This window comes from Schistocerca gregaria, chromosome X (genome assembly GCF_023897955.1).
Source record: "Schistocerca gregaria isolate iqSchGreg1 chromosome X, iqSchGreg1.2, whole genome shotgun sequence".
Lineage (NCBI taxonomy): Eukaryota > Metazoa > Arthropoda > Insecta > Orthoptera > Acrididae > Schistocerca > Schistocerca gregaria.
In genome coordinates, this window is record NC_064931.1 from 186,418,324 (window position 1) to 186,435,818 (window position 17,495).

General features: G+C 43.7%; 1 pseudogene; it reads left to right on the forward strand.

The window, feature by feature from the left end:
• Positions 1–396: 396 nt before the first annotated feature.
• Positions 397–514, forward strand: LOC126300146 (5S ribosomal RNA; annotated as a pseudogene).
• Positions 515–17,495: the final 16,981 nt, after the last annotated feature.

The window sequence follows — 17,495 nt, forward strand, 5'->3', positions numbered from 1 at the left end:
TGGAACACATATCGGCAGCCAGCTGCGTGCCCACAAACCACCGTCCCGTAATTTGTGGGATTTAGTGATCTGTGAGTAGACATCTGGTACCACATACTTCTGGAAACATATCATTCATTGGTGTACCTGTAAAACCAACATTGGCATGTCTGAACAAAGTACAGTCGACTCTATAATTTGAAACTCAAGGGACCATGGATAAGTTCATATTACCGAGAGTTCAAAATAATAGTAGGCCAATAACCATGGGGGATAGAATAAAAGATCCAAATAAAAGAGAATTTGGTTGAAATTAAATTGTAGTACATAGATAGTAAACATTTTAGTACATTCATCTTTATTTTAATACCGTGTAAAATAAAATAAGCACACATACGTATCGTACATACACATAGTGCCAACGGCCTTGCCGCAGTGGTAACACCGGTTCCCGTCAGATCACTGAAGTTAAGCGCTGTCGGGCTGGGCTAGCATTTGGATGGGTGCCCATCCGGTCTGCCTAGCGCTGTTGGCAAGCGGGGTGCACTCAGCCCTTGTGAGGCAAGCTGAGGAGCTACTTGTTTGAGAAGTAGCGGCTCCGGTCTCGGAAACTGACATACGGCCGGCAGAGCGGTGTTCTGACCACATACCCATCCATATCTTCATCCAGTGATGCCTGTGGGCTGAGGATGACACGGCGGCTGGTCGGTGCCATTGGGCCTTCATGGCCTGTTCGGGAGGAGTTCAGTGTGTATGAAAAACATGGCAAAGAAAATGTTACACATCATTTTTGAGAGAGTGGCTTCCATCTAGCATTGTCCACGGAATTATCGATGGTGATGAGAGGTGAAAAGAAATCATCTCTCGTTTCCGTTCTGAGGGCGTTGGAACATAGGGTACGGACAGATGACCTTGCCTCGAGTTGACAGTTGTTCCTAGTTATCTTCCTCGTCCTCATCCTGACATGTTAACATCTCAGCAACGGTTGTGGACACCAGCTTGAATTCGTTAATTATCGCGACTCTAATGATTGTTCCACGTTTTCTTTTTGCATTACAAATCCACACTTTCTGGAGCTGTTGTAAACAGTGGTAGGACTGATATTTTTCGAGGCCTCATCAGGCATGTTTATAGCGGTCCAAAATGTTTCCTTTGCCACATTTCAGTGCTATCCAGTACAAGTGAAACAATTTCTCTGCGGTAGAGAGTTTCGAAATGTTGTATTACACGCTGGTCCACTGGCCGCAATATTGATCTCATTTACGATGGGAAATAAATCAGTTTTATTACCGTAATCTAAATGTGGAGATATGTTATGTATGGTGCAGTAGTCCTGAAACAGCAAAAATTTTGCGTTTCTCATTTTTCATATCACTATAAACCGGGGTCAATAATTAATTAAATAATTGTGTCGTCATCCATGATTTTTTGTTTTAGCGATAGTTTGTGGGGAGCGATTTTATTCCCTTGAAAGGGCGTGGTTTCACAGATTTCCCTGCTATGGGTGATTTCAGCTTCTGAGATCCGTCCATGTTACAGACTGGGAGGGCAGTTAATCTGTCCTTGCTCAGTTTGCCAACATTATACTTTTCTCCTTCGTATGGTAGGGTGCAATCAGAAAGACATTTTTTAAAAAAAGTCCCGTTTCGTCTGTGTTGAATATGTTGCGTGGGCCATAGCCATTCAAAATTTGTTTTAGTTCATCAGCCCATTCAGTACAAAGGGAATTGTCCATGTTTTCACTTTGCCCACAACCTTTTTTTAAAGTGATGGCATGTCGTTTTTTGAAGTTTGTGTACCACCCCTCACTTACCCTAAAGCCCTTTAACCCCAGAGACTTGTCCTTCAATATGATGCCACTCACGGTAACTTTTTCGCCTCTGCACTGATTTATCAAATCGATCAAGCACTCATCGAGACGGGGAAATTTCCTCTAACATGACCTTTTTCTTCCTGCCCTCAAATAGTTCCTGTGACACGATCTTCACTTTTTAAAACCTTCGACAGTGTAGATGGTAAAATAGCGAACTGTTACACAAAATCTGTCTTCGATATTCCACACTCCGCAGCTTTAATAATAAGCATTCAAAATGATTCAAATGGCCCTGAGCACTATTGGACTTAGGACTACTGAAGCCTAACTAACCTAAGGACATCACACACATCCATGCCCGAGGCAGGATTCGAACCTGCGACCTTAGCGGTCGCGCGGTTCCAGACTGTAGCACCTAGAACCACTCGACCGCAGCGGCCGGCGGAACTTAACTCCCTATTCCTTCCCATCACCATAGTCGCAGTTCATTTGGAAGATGAACAATAGCTTGTGATTCTCCAAAATAGCTGGCATGGTATTTTAAAATAATCATTTAATGGAACATTACTCAAACAACACATTTAATAACATTATGAAAACAACTGTCATGTTGATTTGCAAATGTGCATTTTCCCAGTCGATACTGAACAACTAGTCTCCACCCGAGATTATACACTGCCGGAAAAATATGCAACATTCTCAAGGACAACGTCATTTTATTTACAAGTGAGGTGTCAGGTCACTCATTACTGCAGGAGCGTACGATAATAAATTCAGAGTAACACGTCACAGTAAAGGGAGCGGAAACAGTAGGGTTAACACCCAGTCTGGCAGCACCGCAGGCGTGTGCGCTTACGTGCACTCCATCATAAATGTGCTGAATGGCATCCTACCATAAACTGTCCCAAGCAAGCAATCCCTCTCTCCAGTAAACTCTTTCATGGCACCAGAGTAGTCATTCTTGGTTGTGTCGTGGTGTCAGCAGTCGCGTGGTCAGAGTCACGCGTGATATTAATCCTGCTACAAGCAGACGGTTCCTCACGTTCCCTGATGACACAGCAGGTGCAGCACATGCCGACCGCAGCTCGTGGTCTAGTGGCTGGCGTTGGTGCCTCTGGATCACGGGGTCCCGTGTTCGATTCCCGGCCGGGTTGAGGATTTTCTCTGCGCAGAGCCTCGGTGTTTGTATTGTCCCCATCATTTCATCAACATTCGTGAAAGTGGCTAGATTGGACGATGCAATAATTGGGGCTTTGTACCGGCGCTGATGACCGCGCAGTTGAGCACCCCACAAACCAAACATCATCAGCAACATGTGCCCGCATTCGTTCTTGGATGATGTGCAGTCGACTACCGCTACTCACATAATGTGTCGATCTTGACGTGCGTCTGCATTACGTGGACGTCCAGAGCCTGGTCTACAGCTGTGAGGATGTTCCACAACTACTGTTGAAAGCAGCGATACACTACCGATAAATCATGTCTACCATGTGCAGTAATCCGCTGATACGTCCATCCGTCTTCCTGCAGGCACACAACGCAGCCCCGTTCAGATGGTTGACTCCGGTAACAAGAGTACGTACTCGTCGGTGGGAAATGATTGTATCCTAGAATGAATGTTGCAAACACTTTTCACCTCTAAACTTCTTACAGTTACAGATTCCAGGCTGAAACTTAGGTTGTACAGACAGGCCTCCTGAGCGCCATCTGATCGTCTATGACAATAACAAACGAATCACAGCACCTCATAATGCACGTATGATGTCTCAGTGCCACTGAAAACAGTCTGTGTTGCATTTTTTTCTGGCAGTGTACATACAGGGTGTTAGTGGTACAAGTGCAGATATTTTTATTGATGACTGAGGACAGTGTGCTGAACAGTAATGTATAAGAATTTATTTCATTTGGAGACTGATAATTATAGCTATTAGAAGTAGTATGTTTTTAGGTTGGTTAGTACCTCCAAGTCAAGCCATTAAGGCTTATTATCCCCCGGGCAGCAGGTAAGGTGCTGAAGTGTGTACGTTTGGACGCAAAACGGTTAGACTACACTGACAGCCGTAGTCTACTTAGTGGTGCAGTTAATAATATGCAGAAAACATCAGGGAAATTGTGTGACATGTTTTTGGGATGGCTGTTAGACGCAGAGAAAAAACCACTAACATGCTAAAGTGGGGACATATCAAGGTACCCATGATCACAGTACCTATTTACACTCCAAACCCCTGTATGTACCACCGCCTCATTCACAGTAGACGTAACACCAATGGTAATCTAGCATCTACAAGTCGTTGCTTGTTTTTTCATTAACCTGTTCTCATAGCACTCCAGGTCTTCCACTCATACCTAAGGGTGCCAGTTAACAATAGTGATGTTAATAATTGTAAATTCCAGTATTTGTTACGCTGTTTTCTGACGCAAAGCACCACACTGTGTTTGCAGATCAGACTCACATATTTCTAGAACAAAACTATGTATCATATTTGCTGTTAATTGTTCTCTTGTGTGATCGGAACTATCGCGAGCTGAGCATTTGAATTACCAGAAACCAAGACGACATACGTATCAAAGCTGCAATATTTGTCTTCTAAGGCTCTTTACAGTGGCCTAGAATACGAAAAGCCTTCGGATGTATATGAGATGGATATACAAATTCAAAAACAACTGCGTGCTCTGCCCGTTCTCTGCCATATCATTTGAAGATCAGTCACGACCTAGAGAGTGTTATCCCGAACGACCGCGAGGAGCCTGTATTTTGTGATAAGAGATTGCTGCGACGCGTCCTGCTTCACTTTTCCCGGATTTATCCCTCAGTGTTCATAGCAGAGATAGGATCACGGCGGCCACAGCCCAGTGGTTCGGAACAGCGGAAGTGACGCAGGTTCGTCGATGCGCCATTTGGTGTGTGGTTAACGCCATTGTTCCCCGGGGACATCGAATGATGCAAATTACAGTCTCTCTCTTCCGCAACAGACTACATAAAGGGCACGTTAGGTACGTATGTACGTAATCTGTGACTTTTAAACTATGAGTGTTTCAATAGTCGCCGGCCGGGCTGGCCGAGCGGTTCTAGGCGCTACAGTCTGGAACCGCGCGACCGCTACGGTCGCTGGTTGAACCCTGCCTCGGGCATGGATGTGTGTGATTTCCTTAGGTTAGTTAGGTTTAAGTAGTTACGTCCCATAGTGCTCAGACCCATTTAAATCTTTTTTTTTTTTTCAATGAAATGTCGTATGGCATTGTTGGCCGGGAGGCCCCATGCGGGGAAGTTTGGCCGCCGTATTGCAAGTCCTTTTTAGTTGACGCCACTTCGGCGACTTGCGAGTCAGTGATGATGAAGAACACACAACACCCAGTCATCACGAGGCAGAGAAAATCCCTGACTCCGCCAGGTATCGAACCCGGGACCCCGTGTGCAGGAAGCGAGAACGCTACCTCAAGACCACGGGCTGCGGACTTGTTTTTCAATAGCGTCATCGAACTAGAATGAGATTTTCACTCTGCAGCGGAGTGTGCGCTGATATGAGATACTGGCAGAAGTAAAGCTGTGAGTACCGGGCATGAGTCGTGCTTCGGTAGCTCAGATGGTAGAGCACTTGCCCGCGAAAGGCAAAGGTCCCGAGTTCGAGTCTCGGTCGGGCACACAGTTTTAATCTTCCAGGAAGTTTCGTCTCATCAAACTAATTGACCTAACTCGATTTTACAATGACTCACAGCAGGATACTCATTAGCCAGATTTAATCCCTAAACTTCGTGAATAATTAGTGGATGTAGATGCTGAAATAATTCCCTGTAACAGCCATTAATGTTCCCATTAGTTCTATGCATATACCGAAGCGTACAAAACCTTATAAGAGTTCTATCAGCGATTTGAACAGTATAGACAGCACATTACCAATACATAATACATCCTTTACCATGCACATGACGAGGGTGTGTATTAACAGACAAGATCAGTGGCTGATACACTATATTGTAGGACTTTCTTTTCTTCTACGTTTATAAATATTTTACCTCTAACTAGAGTTCAGAAGCAGAAAATATGAAAATAAGTTTACCGGCTCTTCCTTACGATTTATACGTTGTGGAATGGGCAGAATAGCCCATTATTTATAAGACTTCTGAAACAGACAGTATACAACAAACGCACGTCGAGTGACAGCATGACTTACAAATCAAATAACCAATGATTTCTCCGGAAGAAATGATTGCGTAGTAAGTTTTTGGTAAAGTACTCAAAGCACGTGTGTGAGTATTTTTGCGCCAAGAAGTGTACATTTGGCTATAATGAAATTAACTCCTCAGATTCCGTACGTGAAAACACGCAAATTAATAAGATAATGGGACTGTGTACGATCTTTGTCTTGGAGAATTCAGTATGGTTTCAAGAACCAATGTGCAACTATCACGGCCTCTATCCATCAGGGCACGGAATCACAAAGGATATGCATATAATTCTAGTGAATCTCCCTCCATACGACTTGTATGCGAGTCCACATTTCATTAGTGTTTGTTGCTGGATCACTGCGAAAAACAAGTTTCCGACCGGGACAAGCTAACTGAGCGACATTTCCGGTGAATATTCAAATCAGAGAAGCTATGATGTTTCTCTCTCTTCTCGAAGAAGGCTGGTGCATTACTCGCCATATTTGGCTGAGAATTATTTTGCTTAAACATGGCATGTCATATCGCCTGTCAGAGTACACTACCTGGAAATCCAAAACCTCCAAGATGACGGGGTTTCTGCTCAGATAGCCCTCAATGTGTGCCATATCAACCTGCAAATTGCATGCATAGGCTATGCAGACCAGGCTTTCGTCTACAATGGTGCTAACCGATGCTGGCAGCTATACTAAGGTCACCACAAATAGTGACTAAGACTTTGCCAACAGGGCAACTTGAAGCATGGCCATGTGAAAACTAAACATTCTGCCAGTCACCACCCCCAACGATATCGCACCAACAATCTAGCCCATAGCAGGTAGCAAGGAACGATTGACTAAAATATGTCAACATCTATTGCAGCCATCTAGTTTCGACGTAAAACCATGGACAATGCTGTATAATTTGTTTTTTCTATGCCGATAAGATGGTAGCCATCTGGTTTGTGGTCACGTTGCGTACTGCAGTACCAGTTCATCACAGCCTATGGCTCTACTCCGTTCACTCACTGGTGACATGTAACACTGTCAAAGCAACAAGTCGGGTACAACCATGTCCTCACAGTATGACAGGGCCATTCCTGCAAATCAGTCATTACATACTATTTCAGTTTACTCAGACTCTGATATTGCCCTGTTGCAGTAGATAAGGTAGGCTGATGATTGCTTTCGCATTTCAGCTTCTGACAGTTCTCAAGCGGCTCACCTTGAGTAACACTGTCTTCTCCAGTCACAGCTTGGACTACATGTGCGCCATATTTCTGCATGCTCAGTCACTTATTGCTGCACTGTTCCACAGACGCTCTGAATTAGGTTTCGCTCTCATCATTTTATCTGCGTGTTGCAATTTTCAAGAGATGTAAGAGAAATCTCATCTAGCACGACGAAACGACATACAGGGGTAAACAATAAATTGCATATACCGCCATTATACTGTAGTGACGAAAGTTATGGAATAGCGAAGTGTACATATACAAATGGCGGTACCACCGCATACACAAGACTTGAAAAATGAGTGCATTGGCGGAACTGTCATTTGTACTCAGGTGGTTCATGGGGAGAGGTTTCTAACGTGATTACGGCAGCACGACGGTAGTTAACAGAAACTGAACGCGAAATGGTAGTTGGAGCTAGCCAAATGGGACATATCATTTCGGAAATCGTTAGAGAATTCAATATTTCGTAATCCACAGTGTCAATAGTGTGATGAGAATGCCAAATTTTAACCATTACGACCGAGAGCAGAGGCGTTTGCGTAGAGTTGTCAGTGCTAGCAGACAGGCAACACTACGTTAAATGACCGCAGAAATCAATGTTGGACGTACGACGAACGCATCCGTTAGGACAGTGAGGCGATATTTGGCGTTAATGGGCTATGGCAGCAGACGACTGACACGAGTGCCTTTGCTGACAGTACAACATCGCATGCAGCGCATCTCCTCGGCTCGTGACCATATCGGTTGAACCCTAGACGACAACGAAACCGTGGCTTGGTCAGATAGATCCACGCCGGACGGAGTCGCCGAGCGGTTCTAGGCGCTACAGTCTGGAACCGGGCGACCGCTACGGTCGCAGGTTCGAATCCTGCCTCGGGCATGGATGTGTGTGATGTCCTTAGGTTAGTTAGGTTTAAGCAGTTCTACGTTCCAGGGGATTGATGGCCTCAGAAGTTAGGTCCCATAGTGCTCACAGCCATTTGAGCCAGATACATGCCGATTTCAGTTGGTAAGAGCTTATAGCAGGGTTCGACTGCGGCACAGATCCCATGTAGCCATGGATTTGACAACAAGGACTCTGCAGGTTGGTGGTGGCTATGTAATGGTATGGGCTGTGTTTACAGGGAACAGGCTGGGTCCTCTGGATATTCGGCTACTGGGAGACCATTTGCAGACATTTCTGGACGTCATGTTCTCAAACAACGATGGAATTTTTATAGATGACAATGCACCATGTTATCTGGTCACAGTCTTTTGCGATTGGTTTCAACAAGATTCTAGTCAATTCGAGTGAATTGTTTGGCACCCAGATCGTCCAACATGAATCCCATCTCACATTTATGGGACATAACCGAGAGATCATTTCGTGCCCGTAATGCTGCATCAGCAACACTTTCGCAATTGTGGATGGCTAGAGAGTAACATGACACAATATTTCTGCAAGGGACTTCCAACGACTTGAGATTATGTCACGTCGAGTTGCTGCACTGCGCCGGGAGAAAGGAGGTCCAACATGATATTAGGAGGTAGCCCGTGACTCCCGTCACCTCAGTGGAGGACAAGAAGGCCAACATTGTGACTGTGTGGCTAGTATGTCTGATTGCCTCCCACATGGACGACCTGGATTCTTTCTCCGTTGGGGAAAAGAGAGGAGGAGGGTCTGTGAGTGGATCTATGCAGTCTTCGTGAGAACTGTTAGGGAACTGCACAATACAGAAGTAGCAACACCATTTTATGGATGTCTTAGGGTACCATATTTCTGTCTGAGCAGTGATTCGAAACAAATTGTCTGCGTCTATCAAAATTTGTGAGTCATTTCCTTCATCATGAAAGTCTCTGCTGTTTACTATTCAAATGGCTCTGAGCACTATGGGACTCAACTTCTGAGTTCATCAGTCACCTAGAACGTAGAACTACTTAACCCTAACTAACATAAGGACATCACACACATCCATGCCCGAGGTAGGATTCGAACCTGTGACCATAGCGGCCTCGAGGTTCCAGCCTGTAGCGCCTAGAACCGCTCGACCAGTTTCCTATTCTAAACCTTCCTACCGACGCAAAGATTTGCATGAGTGAAATACTGTTTCGTGAAAAAGATACTCGTTCACTTATATTCACACCATACAGACTGACTTCAAAATAGTGACGCGAATGGCATTTATGCTCTCCGTTATTGATCCTGGACAGTGCTTGTTACAGGGACACTTCTAGTAATTTGAAGATGGCATAAATATTGATTTGAGATATATAATGCAGAGACGTGAGCTATTCTTCAGTTGTAACGGCTGGACACAAAAAATTTAGTATGAAGATAAATTTACAATAAATGTATCAGTGCATATTCTTCCCATAGAATGGAACGTACAATACTCAGAATTTATCTCTAACATATCATTCACCGAAAGCTGAAACTGATTACCAATAGACTAATAGAATAATGTTTAAATTTTTTTCCAAAACAAAATGAAACTTAATAGTGCCATCGGAAGAGGGTTTGTATATAAACAAATTTCGCGTTTTGCAATAAGAAATTGGCTTCTATAATGCCTCCGTAACTGAATGGTTAGTGTTGTTGCCCTCAGTGTGGAAGTGCTCAGGTTCAGTTCCCGCTACCACCACAGGTATTTTATGTGGAGTTGTGGTCTGAAACGCTATTCACTTAACCTCGGGAGGTCCAATGAGGAACTGCTTGTATAGAGAAGCACCGGCACCATCCCCATATGTCTAATGGTAATAACGGCTTTAGGAATTGCTAACATATTAATCACATGTCCCATGATTTCTTTTGGCCTCCCTTCTCGCTTCACAACCCTTCCTTGCTCTCTCCAATGGGGTCCTCACCGGCGAGTTTTACTGCTTTGGTTAAACTGAAACGAAAATGTCATATGCCGAGAAATGGTGATCATAATCTTCTCACCTTTACAGCAATAAAGAACGAAATCAAGAAATAAATAGTATGAAGTGAAATTGTAAACGTTCCTCAGAATCCATGTGCCGTGACGAGAGTTCCTTTTTGAGAACTGAACCTTCATGATATATACAGTATGTGATCAAAAGTATCCGGACACCCACAAAAACATAAGTTTTTCATATTAGGTGCATTGTGCTGCCACCTACTGCAAGGTACTCCATATCAGCGACCTCAGTAGTCATTAGACATCGTGAGAGAGCAGAATGGGGCGCTCTGCGGAACTCATGGACTTCGAACGTGGTCATGTGACTGGGTATCAATTGTGTCATACGTCTGTACGCGATATTTACGCACTCCTAAACATCCCTAGGTCCACTGTTTCCGATGTGATAGTGAAGTGGAAACGTGAAGGGTCACGTACAGCACAAAACCGTGCAGGGCGACCTCGTCTGTCGACTGACAGAGACGGCCGACAGTTGAAGACGGTCGTAATGTGTAATAGGCAGTCATCTACCCAGACCATCACACAAGAATTCCAAACTGCATCAGGATCCACTGCAAGTACTATGACAGTTAGGCGGGAGGTGAGAAAATTTGGATTTCATGGTCGAGCGGTTGCTCATAAGCCACACGTCACGCCGGTAAATGCTAAACGATGCCTCGCTTCGTGTAACAAGGGTAAACATTGGACGATTGAACAGTGAGAAAACATTGTGTGTAATGACGAATCACAGTACGCAATGTGGCGATCCGATAGCAGGGTGTGGGTATGACGAACGCCCTGTGAACGTCATCTGCCAGCTTGTGTAGCGCCAACAGTAAAATTCGGAGGCGGTGATGTTATGGTGTGGTCGTGTTTTTCATGGAGGGGGCTTGAACCCCTTGTTGTTTTGCGTGGCACTATCACATTACAGGCCTACATTATGTTTTAAGCACCTTCTTGCTTCCCACTGCTGAAGAACAATTCGGGGATGGCGATTGCATCTTTCAATACGATCGAGCACCTGTTCATAATGCACGGCCTGTGGCGGAGTAGTTACACGATAAAAACATCCCTGCAATGGACTGACCTGCACACAGGCCTGACCTGAATCCTGTAGAATACTTTTGGGATGTTTTGGAACGCCGACTTCGTGCCAGGCCTCACCAGCCGACATCAATCCGGAGCACTCCATGTAGAATAGGCTACAATTCCCCAAGAAACCTTCCAGCATCTGCTTGAACGTATGCCCCTGAGAGTGTGAAGCGGTTAACAAGGCTAAGGGTGGGTCAAAGCCATATTGAAGTCCGGCATTATCGATGGACGGCGCCACAAACTTGTAAGTCATTTTCGGTCAGGTGTCCGGATACTTTTGATGACATATTGTAGCAAAGCAGAAAGTATATTTCTACATAATCCAAATTTATAAAAGGATTTCTTGATGTATAATTCTTCTTAAAGCGCAATAAAGGACGAAGGACAAAACACAATTAGCAGCAGATGGACGAATCGATAGTCCGTCACAAGAGTTTAACGCTTGAGGTGTTAGTTGGTTGGCAGACAGAAAAATAAAATATTCTCTGGACGATGTACAAAAATAGTAAACGTTATCGAATTACTTCGTCGAAAATGATTTTCTGTGGATAACAAATCTTACATTTCTCACGGAAACAGTAAATGCTAAATAGTATAACCTGACAACAGACATTCTCGCTGCTACTCGAAGTAAATGTTTTCCTCCAGAGGTGACATCCTGCTTGGAAATAAAATGTACCTTAAAGAAAGGAAATAAAAGTTTCTTCCAGCTGTTCTACGTGTCCACTCTTATGCAGTGTCATTTATTAGACAAGCCGCCTATTCCCAGTACACAAGCAGACATGTATTGGAATGTACACTACACCAAAGAATCCAGTCCACTCTTGAGACAAGCTGCCTAAGTCTGGTTTTCTGTCAGTGCTCTTCCAGTGAGTGTTACAGAACGAAAAAATCGCAGTACGTGGAACACAGAAAAATAAGTAAGAACTTCTGACAGCACAGTATATCATGAAATCGCATTAAGGGACGATAGAACGGGAATTTTTTTTCACATTTTCGAATTTTTATCTCATTATAAAATTTGCTGTTTTCCGAATAGAATGATATATGTATCACTTACTTTATTTTATTTTATTTTAAATATAATCTACACAGGTCGAAAATTTTAAAATTTTTATGTGCATTACTTCAAGATCTAATAAAATCGGTAATTTTTTTTATATAGAAGGCTGTGGACTGCTGTGTTATTATTAAATTACGTGTAATTTCTAAGACTTTCCCGGCGATTTGTTGACATCTCGTAAAATCGGGTGTACTGCCGGTGGTCCGTGTCTTCCAAACACGATATTTCGACGTCGTAACTCGGCGTCTTCATCAGGTGTTCCCTGAGACTGGTTGGCGAGCTGACCTCGTCCCATATTTATACCTGGGCGGTGTGTGGTGCTCCCTATGCCGTCCGCGCCCGCTGTGGCCATTTCTGTTGGTGGTATCAGTCTCTAGGCTGACTGAAGAGAAAGCGCCTAGAGACTGATACCACCAACAGAAATGGCCACAGCGGGCGCGGACGGCATAGGGAGCACCACACACCGCCCAGGTATAAATATGGGACGAGGTCAGCTCGCCAACCAGTCTCAGGGAACACCTGATGAAGACGCCGAGTTACGACGTCGAAATATCGTGTTTGGAAGACACGGACCACCGGCAGTACACCCGATTTTACGAGATGTCATTAAATTACGTGTTTGTATTGGTAGCACTGTCAAAAACAGTATCGCATCATTTCATAGTATAAACACGCGTTGTATGTCGAAGTGCTCCCCTTATAAGAGGCAGACTGACAGACAAAATGATTGATGAACTACAGCAGTATTAGCAGTATTATGGGATGGCCATTAGAATTAATACTGAGGATTTGTTGAAAATGATGCAGGTAGTATGAGCTACCGTCTTCCACAAACTGACAACTGATGAAAAACCAGTACACCGCATTTGCTCTCCTGGACGTGATTCATGATGCAATTACCGCAATGCCCAGTACTCAAACAGTTCATACAGCCAAAAACATTCCACCCCATCAGCAGTCATAGATATCATAAAACCTATTTACAGAGACCTGGCAAATCCTGAATTACTGAAGAAGTGTCTAAATGGTCAGGTTCAAAATCCCAATGAGTCCTTCAATAATCTTATATGGACTCGCTTACCAAACAATGTTTTTGTTGGAATGAAGATACTAAAGTGGGAGGGGGGAGGGGTCAGTGATGCTGTTATTGCTTTTAATGATTGCAACATTGGTAGGGTGAAAGTTTTACAGCATATGGGAGTTAATCCTGAAGCAAACTGCATCAGAGAACTTGAACGGATGGACAAGGTTCACATTGATAAAACAGAGTATGCAGCACAGTTGGCCACTAAGGAGTCAAGAAATAAGAAAAAAACTTGGAAAAAGATCAAGAGGATGATATACAGTATGGTGCAAGCTGCTTCTGAGTGTCTCAAAATAAAAAAAATTGAGCATGTATTAAGTGAGTTACAGTCTTTTGAAACTTTAGAAACCACTTCGAGTAGAATATTCAAATTTTCAGGGAATAGTAACATACATATCCTGTGTTTACTGAACTAAAACAAGAACATAATGGTAAGGAAAATTAAAATTATTTAGGATAACGTACAGAAAAGTACACAAAAATTTAACCGTGTAGTTAAAAAATTGTATTTTTGAAATCAGTGACTGAAATGCAATTATTATAGTTCAGTAGACTCAGAACATACAGTTTAATGTCATGTAAAAGTTTCATGTCAATGACTACAGTGGTTTCTGACATACAGAGAATCCAAGTCACTAAATTTAACACTGTCGGGATAGGGCGTTCCAACTCCCCTTCAATGAAAAGAAAGCAGAACACAAAAGAGAAAACAGGACAAGGAAATTATAGTGCCATATAATCATACGCTTTTTGCAGTAGTATTTTCAGTAAATTTGCGAAGGTCTCACTATATTTCTTCCATGTTTGTTCCTTGCTTTTTTCATTCCACAAATATTCCAAGAAATCCAATTTATCAGAGATTTTTAGGGAGAATATTCCTGGCCATAGCATTCTTTTTTGTTTAGGGGTAGTGTTTCCTCGGCGGTATGATGGAGTCTCACACTGTGATGTGATTCACAGCAACTCTGTTTATAAGTTGCAGCATGTTTCATGGAGAGTCCCAAATGATATGAAATTTGAGGCACGCAAAGAGATGTCCAATTGGGTCCTTTCCACACACATTTCGCGGTCACTTGATCGGAGTAGATGAATTGAATAGAGTTTAGAGTTTGTCGGAATTGTGCGATTTACGACCATGTACCACGGTGTGCGCACACTTCCAAATAGAAAATTGGAGGCTAGATTTTTCCATAGTTTTGCACAGTTGTCCACAGTTTTGCAAAGCGGCAGTCGCAAATCCCATTTATTGCAAATTGAAGATTCACGAAATGCGGTAGCAATGTCGCTGACTCTGTTCCCTCTCAGGTCACAATGTAGAGGTAAAGCCGACGAACGAAGTTCAGAGCATAGAGGATGTTGCTGATTTGGACTGGGGCATCGCTCCTTGTAATCACTTGTAGTTACCAGTCGCGAAGTTGCCAAGTAGGAACATGCCTCAGGCCTCATGCGTGCACAGTGTTTAAATTGGCTTCTTACTAGTGGTGTTGTGGGTTAGTGTATTAATTTCATAACGGGGAATTTTCTTTCCGCGCATAGTCGGTACAGCCCAGCTTTTAATCAACACTTTGGGGCTTTTGTTACAGAATTCCAATTGCCATTTCTTTTACCGCATGTCACATTTAAAAAATGTGTTGGAAATGGTCTTCACGAGAAAGACAGTGAGACTTCGGCTAGATGCAATAAACCTTGCACGTTGTAAGAAGTCTGGAACACATCAAATACAATTAATTGTTAATTACTTTCAATACATATTTTTCTGATGTTGCAGTCACTTTTGAAATGACCTCTCGTGAGAAGGTTTCAAAGCTGTTCAAATCAAACAATTTGTGGACCATGCGTGTCATGGAATACAGACCTCGTAAAGTAAAATTACAAACTAAAAGCCGAAGTATTGCAGTGAAGAGCAGGTAATGAACGGAATGTTTCTCTAATATAGACGCGATGACACACCAGTTTAGCATGTGCTTCAAACGCGCGAATGCAAACCCATATACATGTTGTTGTGACGGTGAGTGAACTTGACTCAACTCCAGTTTTTTCATCATCTTTGATCTAGTTTCAATAACTGTCGATAAACAAAATTTTGGGAGCTACTGCTACGATGTGTCAGTCTTCATGGATCTTGTTCAGTATTCCAAAGATTAGAGATCATTTGTTAAAGCATGTTTCTACTTAAACAAAAAGTATAGCTCACTTTCTGGTGGCTAACTGAAATCTAAGTACTGCTGCTAGAAGTTGTTCGAGCTGATGGCAAATTATAATACCTGCCACTTCTATTGCGACAGCAGGAACGATAGCAAATAACAAAGTTTGACGTATAGTGCATATACAGCATACGCTCTATGACGAAAAGAACGACGTACCACGAAGGCATGGGGCGGAAATCAGTAGATCGATGAACATGTACATATAAATTGTTGCAATTTTAGAAAAATTATATGATATATCCAAGAGGAAGAGCTTCACAAATTGATGAAGTCAATAACGCGTTGGTCCACCTCTGGATTCTATGCACGCAGTTCTTCAGCTTGGCACTGATTGTCAGAGTTGTTGGATGTCCCCCTGAGCGAGATCGTCAAAATCCCGAGCTGGTTGGATGGTCCTGCCCATAATGCTCAAAAGGTTCTCGATTGGGGAGGGCGCTGGCGACCTTGATGGCCAAGATAGGCTATGGTAAGCACGAAGACACGCTGTAGAAACTTTCTTTGTCTGCGGACGTGCACTATCTTGCTGAAATGGAAGCCCAGGTTGGCTTGCCATGAAGGGCTACAAAACGTAGTGTAGAATATCGTCGACACACCGCTGTGCTGTAATGGAACCACGGATGGCAACCAAAGCAATCCTATTATGAAAAGAAATGGCACCCCAGACCATCGCCTACGGTTTTTGGGTCGTATGGCGAGCGACAGTCAAGTTCTTATCCAACTGGTGTCTGGGTCATCTTTAGAGACGTTTTCCGCCTGGAATCTTAATGACTGGAGTAGAATTGTCTCCAGCGATGAGTCCCGCTTCGAAATGATCCTCGATGAACAGCGAAGACGTTATTTGGAGGAGAATGAAGTTTTTAAAATTGGTACACAGAGATGCCTCGTCTAGTAGCAGCAAATACTATATCACGGTTAGGCATCGAATAGAACCAAGGTTTGATTACAGATATTGGTACGTCATTCCACGCGGCATCATCTTTACCCAGATTCATTCCTCGTATTGGCTAAAGGTGGCGGCTTGCCAGTATCTCGGCAACCCATGACCAGATTGTTTCAGTAGACGAGAGATCTGGAGAATGTGGTGCCCAGAGCAACAGTAGAAAACTCCCTATCGGTATAGATCAGGACAGCACGGGCATCAGGCGATGTTACGTTATCTTCTTGAAAAATAACGTCACAGAGACCTCGAAGATATGGCACAGTCAACGACCTTAAGGCATCTGAAATGCAAGGCCTACTGTCCAAATTACTAGCTAAGCGAATTTGAAGAGACGGCGTTCAGTACCCAGCGGCATGACATAGCATCTAGGTAATTACTGGACCGATATGATGCCGACGAATGAAATCTGGAACTGTTAGTTGTCTTCTACGCCTGCGCACACGGATGTGTTTGTCGTGATGTTGAACCCAGAAACGAGACTGTCTGAAAAACGACTTGGTGCCACTCCTGCGTCCATTTATGTCGTTTGGCGGACGACTGTCGGTGCACCCCTTCCTGCTACCCGCGTCAAGGAAGCCGCAATAACGGCAGCCGTGCTGACAGACCGTCGTGCTCCGGACGTTGTCGCACTGTGCGTGTGGATACTTATCTTGCTGAAAACTAGTCATTTCCTGTCTCAACGTACGTGGCGTGGCTCTGCGATCCTCTACGGCAGAGCGGACACATGCCTGTCCGCACTGGCTAAGTCTCCTGGGGCCGTCGAGAAACTGCCTGGCGTTATGTACGGCTCTGCTAAACCCGTCGATTCTACTTTCTACATCGACGTCTACATGTACATACACACTCCGTAAGCGACAGTACGGTGCATGGCTGAGAGTACCCTGTGCCTCTACTAGTCACTTTCTTTCCGGTTCCACTTGCAAATATAACGAGGAAGAAGCGACTGTCTATATGCCTCCAAACGAGCTCTAATTTCCCTTCTCTTATCTCCGTGGTCCATATGTGAAACGTACAGTCAGTTCCACAAGAAAGTGTACGTCGTT